The sequence below is a fragment of the Elephantulus edwardii genome, unplaced genomic scaffold (genome assembly GCF_000299155.1).
Source record: "Elephantulus edwardii isolate Elephantulus edwardi_28Jun2011 unplaced genomic scaffold, EleEdw1.0 scaffold00285, whole genome shotgun sequence".
Classification (NCBI taxonomy): Eukaryota; Metazoa; Chordata; class Mammalia; order Macroscelidea; family Macroscelididae; genus Elephantulus; species Elephantulus edwardii.
Genome location: NW_006400035.1, coordinates 792,477 through 802,017, shown reverse-complemented (window position 1 = coordinate 802,017; position 9,541 = coordinate 792,477).

Sequence of the window (9,541 nt, the reverse complement as noted above, 5' to 3'; positions counted from 1 at the left end):
AATAGCTGGGTCATAAGGAATTTCTATGTTTAGTTTTTGAGGAAGCATCACTGCCTTCCAGAGCACATTGAACCATTCCACAACAATGTAAAAGACCTCCTTTCTCACCCCACCGTCTCCAACATTTATTACTTACTGTCCTATTAAACTTTGCCAATGCTACTGGAGTCAGACGGTATCTCGTTGTGGTTTTGTTCTTGTTCACATGCTACTTTCTGAAATGGTTCTCTTTTTTTTATACTTCTTACATCATTCAAGATTTTGCCTATAGAATTCTTCAGTATAATATCTAGAGGCTTAGTAAGTTCTTTCAACTTGAGAAATGCTGTGCATGTTCTTTTCATTTTATTTTCTAACTCCAGCTATTTGCACATTCCATTATAATAACTTATTTTGTCTTCTAGGACTACCCTTTGAAATCTTCTGTTCTTACATCAGCATTTTTTTTCACCAACCTGACCCCATTTTTGTTTCTTTATGTTTTAGTAAACAAATATCAGTCTTTTCTCACATCTATTTTCATCTTTAATTTCTTTCTTACGTTTTAATTTATCTTTTATTTACTTCGTGAATAATGTCCTTGATGTCATTCACAACTCATTTGGTCTTTTTTCAATGTATCATGTCTAATCTTGAGAAGTTTTTAAACTCATTTGAGATAGGCTCAAGGTCATATTTTTGTTCTTGTGGACTTGTTTTGATTTTCTTCAACTTTAATTTTAACTTGTATATAAGTAATTGATGGTCTATTCCACAATCAGACTCTCGCTTTGTTTTGAATGCTGATGTTGAACTTCTTTAACATATCTTTCTACAACTGTGGTCAGTCTAATTCCTATAGGTGAGATCCAAATGTCTGTTGTTGTTACATGCCATCAAGTCGACTATTATTCATAGTGATCCTCTGAACAATAACCCTAAACCTTGCCCTGTCTTGTACCATTCTGATCTCAGACATGCTCAAGCTCATTGTTTTAGTTAATGTGTTAATTAGTCTTTTTGTGGGTTTTCTTCTCTTCCTCTTATCATCCACCTTTCTAAGAATTATGTCCTTTTCAAATAATTGTCCCTCCCTTAAAAACATGTATAAAAATATGTGAGAGGAAATTTCACCATCCTTGCACTTCCTCTGGGGTAGACTTGTTTGTTCTATGGAATATTTAGTATCATCTCCAATACCATAATTCAAAGGCATGGGTTCTTCTTCTGTAATCTTTGTTCACTGTATAATTTTCACTTGCATAGGAAGTAATTGAAGAGCTCATGGAAAAGATCATTGAAAATAACTGCTAATACAATCATTATTCAAATATATGTACCAACAATCAAAGCTAAAGATGGAGAAATTGAAGACCTCTACCAACTTTTTTCAGCCTTAAATTGATCGGTCATTCAATCAAGACACATTAATAGTAACTGATGATTGAAACGCAAAGTTTGGAAACAAAGAACAAAGTTGACACTTGGAAAATTACAGACTTGTAAAGGTAGGGGCCAGTGAGTGAATGATCAAATTTTGTACAAAATGAATTATTTAATCATTGCAAATTCCTTTTTTTAAAAAAAACATAGATGATGACTATACTTGTGGACCTTACTTGTTGGACGACACCAGAATCAAATTGATTATTCTTGTAGAAAGCATCCAGAGAGAAGTTCAATATCAGAAGTCAAAATCAGGTCAGACGCTGACTTTGGAACACATCCTCAATTACTCATGCCCAAATTAAAATTTAAATTGAAGAAAATTCAAACAAATCCGCATGAACAAAAATATAACACTGAGTCTAAATATGACTTTAAAAAGACTTGATAAATTAAATAGTAATGATTGAAGACAAACTGAATTGTGGGATGACATTAAGTACATCATCCATGAAGTTGTGGAATGACATCAAGGATATCATCCATGAAGAAAGTGAAAAATTATTACAAAGACAGGGGAGAAAGGAAAGACGAAAATATATGTCAGATGAGACTGAAAATAGCACTAAAATGTTGAAAGGCTGTAACAAACTTAAGAAATGTTAAAGTAAGAAGATGAACAGGAAACTTCAGAAGGCAATTTGAGAAGACTAAAATAATATAACAAAATATACAGAGTTTGACTTAGAAAATTAAAAAGGAAGAACATGCTCATAGAATTTCTCAAGCTGAAAGAACTAAAGAAAAAAATGAAGCCTCAAGTTACAGTATTGCATAGGCCATCTTACCTGTCTAGTTACTGTTTTTATTTTTTTAATAAAATTTTTTTATACTGGTTTATTTATAAAGTTCATATACATTGATTTTCACATGGGATTTTCCCCATTTCCTTCACCTAACCCTCCATCCCTCCTTCCCATCAAGTTGCATGACCCTATGGTTACCACATAACAACAAACAACAACATGATTAACAGCCCCTCATCCTGACCCCTCTACTCCTACCCTCCCCCCTTGGATCCCTATACATGTTCTGCTAGTTATCTATTTCTACAATAAAGGTATTATACAGTATTTGTCCTTATGGTATTGCGTTAGTTCACTTAGCATAATGCTCTCTAGTCTCTCTCAAGTTATGTAGTGATTTTCAAACTCATTGCTTCGGCATGATATGTAGTATTCTATCTTGTGAACGCACCATAGTTTCCCAATCCATTCAATTGTGTTTGGACATTTGGGCTGTTTCAATGTTCTTGCAATAATGTATAATGCTGCTATGGACATTGGTGTATAAATCTCCATTTATGCCTCAGTTCTAATTTTCTCAGGGTATATTCCAAGCAGTTGAATAGCTGGGTCATATGGAATTCCTATGTTGAGCTTTTTGAGGAAATGACAAACTTCTTGCAGAGTGGTTTCACCATTTTACAATCCCACCGACAATGTATAAGAGTTTCTATCTCTCCACAGCCTCTCCAACACGTATTACTTGCTATCCTGTTAAACTTTGCCATTGTTACTGGGGTGAAATGGTATCTCATTGTGGTTTTGAACTGTGTGTGTGTGTGTGTGTGTGTGTGTGTGTGTGTTTATATGTATTTTTTTAAAAAAGCATTTGCTTTGAACAAATCACTGATTGTGCAAAACTGTATTTTGAGATCTCCAGCCTCATTTCTCTCACCATAGTCATATTACCCATCTGCAAATCTTTCTCCTTTCTTTCAGACTTTTGCATTTCAGTCACTAGTTATTATTAATGCATCTTGGTTCCATGTTCAATAATTTCAGACTTCAAAAGTTGTTAGAAATTTTCATCCCACCCCCTATCTTTGGCTTTAGTGATTGTTGTGTATATACTGGACAATTATATTAACAGATCTTCTTTGTATGAGTGTGGACAGTATCCTATCACTCAGAGTATTGCACTAAAAGTTAAATATTTTTTATTTTAAAAATATTTTATTGGTTTTCATGTAATAATTCCTTTGAATTCTATTTAATTTATATTCATTGTGTTTTATACAATATTTCATTTACATTATATTTCATACAATCATTCATATACATTGTATTTTACATTATTTTTATTTTTTTTTAAATTTTAAAAAATTATTACTAGTTTATTTACAAAGCTCATATGCATTGTTTTTCGCACTGACTCTTTCCCATTTTTTTCACCTCCATCTCTCTCTACCCATCAAACTATATGACTCTATGATTATTGACTGATTATTATAGCTGAGTCATATGGAATTTCTAAGTTCATAAAAGCTCTATCTTTACTTCTGCTTTTTGATTATAAATCTGACACAATTCCATTTCAATTTGTCATTTCATGTATAAAAGATCCTGTGATTCTCTGTTTCCAAATGGCCAATACTAGTCCATTTTAACTCACTAAGGTCCCAGTTGTTGATATCTATTGCATTTCATTTTTTTTTACTGTTTGCTATCTTCCTACAGTCATATTTTGTAATTTCCATGTTCCATTTGCTTGCAGTCATTTCTCCTCATATTTTGAGTGAACTCCTGTGGCACTATGTAAAAAACTGTTTTTTCTGTAACTCATAGTTTTTTTTTCAAATGTGTATGACTAATCTGGCTTCTTAGTCTGTTTTGGTCTGGAAGCTCTGCTGAAGACTGTCCACCCTGAGTGGTTCTGCTAGTGTTTGAAATAACAGTGGCTTGGCTCCCAGTATCATAGCAACAGATATGTAATCACTGTAATACAGATTGATAATACAGAAACTGTACCCACAAAAGCAAACAAGAAAACAAGCAGACAAGCAGACAAATATACAAAAAGCTGTGTGAAATAGAAAAAAACAAGCTGTCTGGACAGGGGCAGAGTATCTGCTAATCTAACAGAAGATTGGATTGAAGTGCCTTGTTAGGTCATAATTTCTTTTCATTTGAGTGATGATCTGGAATCCAAAATGTGAACCAGTCTATGGGTCTCCCCTTTTCCATTTCAGGGGTGTATGAGGGATGAAGCACCCAGCCTGAGACAGTTTTTACTTGCCTCAGATGAACCTAGACTCTTCTGCGTGGCTAGAGATTATATGTTTTTCAGTCTAGGGTAATAACGCTGGTAGAGTATCCATTTAGAGATGGCTAGCATAAAGATTGTCACTGCTGACCTGAAATGTCCATGGAAGATGCTCTGCAAATGGTATACTGCTTCAAATGTGTCCTTGGAGTTTGCTTGGTAAGGATAATCGGTGAGCGGAAAACAGTCCCAGTCAGAGATGGAGACTCCAGTAATCCAGGGGCTGATTGAAGGCCAAGTGATGCAAGGCAAGGCCTCAGGGAGCACACTCAACGAGCTTCTGGTGTAAAATGGGACTGACATCAGGGTTGGGGTAACAATGAGAAAAACTAGATAAATTATGTATACTGCATTGAAACGGATGAGGGAGAGAACAGTTTAAAAAGCAATATATTATAGGGCATTATGATTATCATAAGAGTCTGTTATCAAGTTGCAGAATGGAGGATACTCGGGATGGGGTGTGGGTGTGGGTGCTAGGGGATTGTATACCAACGAAGGAATTTTTCTTTTACTTTTCAAAGAGAAGAGCGAATTGGGGGTGGTGGTAGGGTGGGCGGGGAGAAAAGTGCAACAATGAATGAATGCAAATCTAAAATTCCTGTAAATGTTCATTGAAATTAATTTAAAAAATTTTAAAAAAAGAGCTTCTGGTGTGTGTGATTCCTCTCGGAGTCACTCCTCTTACTGCAGGGCAGGGGCGTGGGGGAAGGAAAATGGACAAGATTGCAACTTTCCTCATTGTAAGCCGTTGTGAATACTGCTGTAGCTACCACCAATATCCATTGACATCTAGTTTAAATGACAGTCAGATGGAATAACTCATTGTCTGTATTCCCCTATTAGAACCTCATGGAAAGATTTTATCTTATTCATTGGTGATATTACAAATGTTAGCACAGTTCCTGGCACAGAAAAGATGGCTGACAAATGCCTTTTAAATAACAAATGAATAAATTGTCCCCTGGAAACATCCTTCTCTGAATGTTACATCTTAATACTGTTTATATATCAGAACTTATAATTTATCAATCTCCTCTGTAGTCTTTAATTATTGCCATCCACCTAGACTCCATTGCAATATTCCAATACTATATTTGATCCTAAGGAGCTCTGGTGGTGTAGTCCATAATATGTTGTTCTGCAAGCATAAAGCTTGATTGTTTCTGGCAGTTTGAATCTCCTGTATCTCTATGGGGGAAAGATAGGCATTCTCTTGTTAAGATTTATAAACTCAGAAACCCGATAGAGGGTCACAATGAATTGGAATTAACTCAATGACAATGATTTTACACTCAAACTTGACATTACCTATATTCCTTTTTATCAACTTAAAGAAAATAAAACTAATTTAAAATTCCATTATGTCTTTTGTTGTTGTTGTTATGTGCCATTGAGTTGCTATGTACAACAGCCCTAAACTCTGCTCTTTCCTGTTCCAATCTCACTGTCTCTGACACACCTACCCCAGTTACCCCAGCTACTGAAATCAAACCATCTCATAGAGGGTCTTCTTCTCTTTTGCTGTCCCTCCACTCTCCCCTCCTTCTCCAAGGACTGGTCCCTCCTTGCAACATGTCCAAAGTATGTCAAAGCTTCAGAATCCTTACCTCCAAGGAACAGCCAAGTTTAGCCCTCTCTAGGATGAACCTGTTTGTTTTCTTAACAGCTCATGGAATATTCAATACTCCTGTCTAACACCACAGATCAAATGCATCAATTCTCCTTCTATTCCCCATAGTCATTGTCCAGCTTTCTGATGCAAAACAAGTGATTGCAAAGACCATGGCCTATATCAGGCACACCTTAGTCTCCAGAGTGATACCATTTCTTTTTGGAGAGGTCCCTCACAACAGACTTTCCCATTGCAGTAAGTCTTTTAATTTCCTAGCTGCTGGTGCCAAGAGTGTTGACTGTGGAGCCAAGCAAACTGAAACTGTTAACAATCTCAATCTCTTCACCATTCATCCTGATGCTGCCAATTGGGCCAATGGTGAGAATCTTTATTTTCTTGGTGTTGAGTCTCAGTCCATACTGAAGGCTGCAGTCCTTGACCTTCTGCACAAGCAATTCAGGTCCTCCTCAATTTCAGCAAGCAGGGTTGTATCATCTGCGTAACACAGATTGATGATGAATCTTCCTCCAATCTTTATGCTACACTTCTCCTCGTATATTCCAGACTCTTGAATGATCTATTCGGAATATAGGTTGAAAAGGTATGGAGATAGGATACATCCCTGGTATAAACCCTTCCTAATTTTGAACCATGCAGTGTTTCCTTGCTCCATTATGACTGCCTCCTGATTCAAGTATAAGTTTTGCACTAGCGTAATCAAGTGTTCAGGGATTCCTATTCTTCTCAGAGTCAGCCACAGTTTGTTATGATCCACACAGTCAAAAGCCTTTGCATCATCAATAAAACACAGACATTCCTCTGGTACTCCCTGCTTTCAGCCAAGATCCATCTAACATTAACTACAATATCCCTAGTACCACAATCCCTTCTAAACCCAGCCTGCACTTCTTGCAGTTCTCTGTTGAAGTCATCTCTCTGTTCCTGTCATTTTTGGATAATCTTCAGCAGAATCTTGCTTGCATGTGGTATCAGTTATATTGTTCTATAATTTCCATACTCAGTTGGATCACTTTTATTTGGCATGGGAGCAAATATAGATCTCTTCCACTCAGTTAGCCAAGTGATTGTTCTCCAGATTTCTTGACACAACTTGATAAGCACATCCAGAGCAGTATATGTTAGTTGAAATATGTCAATAGATATACCATCAATTTTGGGGCCTTATTTTTTGCCAGTTGCTTCAAAGCAGCTTGAACCTCTTCCTTCATCACCATAGGCTCCTGTTCATATGTTGTTTCATGAAATTCTTCAGTGTCTGCCAATTCCTTTTGGTACAGGTACTCTGTATACTCTTTCCACCTTCTTTTAATACTTCCTGGATCATTTAATATTCAGCCCAAAGCATCCTTACATATAGCAACTTGAGGTTTGAATTTGTTCTTCAGTTCCTTGAGCTTAAGAAATGCTGAGCTGCTTTGGCCATTTTGATTTTCTGACTCCAGCTCCTTGCACATTTCATTGTAATATTTTATTTTGTCTTCCCGCACTACCTTTTGAAATCTTCTATTCAGCTCTTTAATATCTTGAATTTTTCCCTCTTCTTTGACTTTTCAATGTTCTAGTGCAATATTCAGAGTCTCTTCTGACATCCATTTTGGTCTTTTCTTCCTCCTCTGTCTTTGGCACTCTTCTAGATGATACTCTTGGTATCCTCCCACAACTCATCTGGTCTTCTTCGCTCATTGGTGTTCAAGGCCTCAAACCTGTTCCTGAGATGGTTTTGAAATTCAGGTGGGATAGACTCAAGGTCATATTTTTGTTCCCATGGATTTGATTTAATTTTTTTTTTAGCTTCTGCTTGAACTTGCACATGAGTAGTTTGTGGTTTGTTCCACAGCTCCTGGCCTAGTTTTCACAGCTGATATTGAGCTTCTCCAATAGTTCCTTCCCCAGATGTAATCAATCTTATTCCTATGCATACCATCAGGTGAAATCCATGTATATAACCTGCATTTATGTTTCTTATAAAACGTATTTGCAAAATCCATTCTATATTCTTATTTTTGGTCTTGATTTTTTTCCCAACTTCTACTTATGTATTTTTTTTAGATCTTAATTAAAGATTATAAAGTACTTGGATTTCCACTCATTCATTGTTGTACATTTTTCCCTGCTCTCTCCTCCCCCAGTTTGCTTTTCTCTTTGAAAATAAAATAAATTCTTCACTGCTATACAATACCCTCCCCCACCTCCCGTCCACTTTACTATGTAGTTCCTACTCTGGACTCATGCAAAAAATACACAACCATATATCCCCTTTAAACAGTTCTCTTCCTCATCTGTTTCAATGCAGTGTGCATTATTTATCCCCTCTTTTCCTAGTTTTCCCCCTAACCTGATGTCAGTCCTGCTTTATAACAGTGGCATTATGCAGTATTTGTCCTTTTGTGACTGAGATAGTTCACTCACCATGATATCCTCCAGGATCACCCATTTTGCATAATATTTCATGAGTTCCTTGTTTTCAATGCTGCATAGTAGTCCATTGTGTGAATATAGCACAGCTCCTCTTTCCATTCTCCAACAGGGTAAAAAGGAATGCCACAGGCTGGGGGAAAAGTATTTGGTAATGACATGTCTGATAAGGGACTTATATCTAGAATCTATAGAATACTTGTGCACCAGGAGATAAATAACCCAATTGCAAAATGGGCACAGGATATGAACAGACCCTTCACCAAAGAAGACTTTCAGATGGCAAACAAACACACGAAGAAACGTTCAAAATCATTAGCTCTATGAGAAATACAAATTAAAATAACTTAAGAGATATCATCTCACCCCAGTAACAAAAGCAAAATTGAACAAAGCAGCAAATTAAAAGTCCTGACGAGGTTGTGGAGAAATTGGAATCCTTATTCATTGTTGGTGGGAGTATAAAATGGTGCAACCACTATGGAAGGCAGTATGGCACTTTTTTAAAAAGTTGGAAATAGAAATACCATTTGATCCAACAATTCCACTACTAGGTCTTGATATTTTTATTGTACACATATTATGGAAGAAGGATGGACAATCTCTTCCTCTTTCATTAACTGTCTCAGAAGTCTCAGCTCTGACTCGATAGTACACAACAACTACACCACAATATTATGTTAGGTGTTGTCAAGTAAAGTATGACCTTATGACCAACAGATCTGAACTCTTTCCTAACCTATGCCATCCTCAAATTCTCTGACACAATTGAGCTCACTGCTGATGTCACTGTGTCAATCATATGGTCATTTTCTTCTCTTTTGCTGACTACCCACCATGTTAAGCTTGATGGCTTTCTCCAAGGAAGAGACTCTCTAGCAACATACACAAAGTATGTGAGATGATGAAGGTTTTTCATCTTTGCCTCCAAGAAGCATTCTAGTTGCACTTTCTCCAAGAAGTATCTGTTTGTTCTTTTTGTAGACCATGAGATATATAGGCACACTTTTATTATTA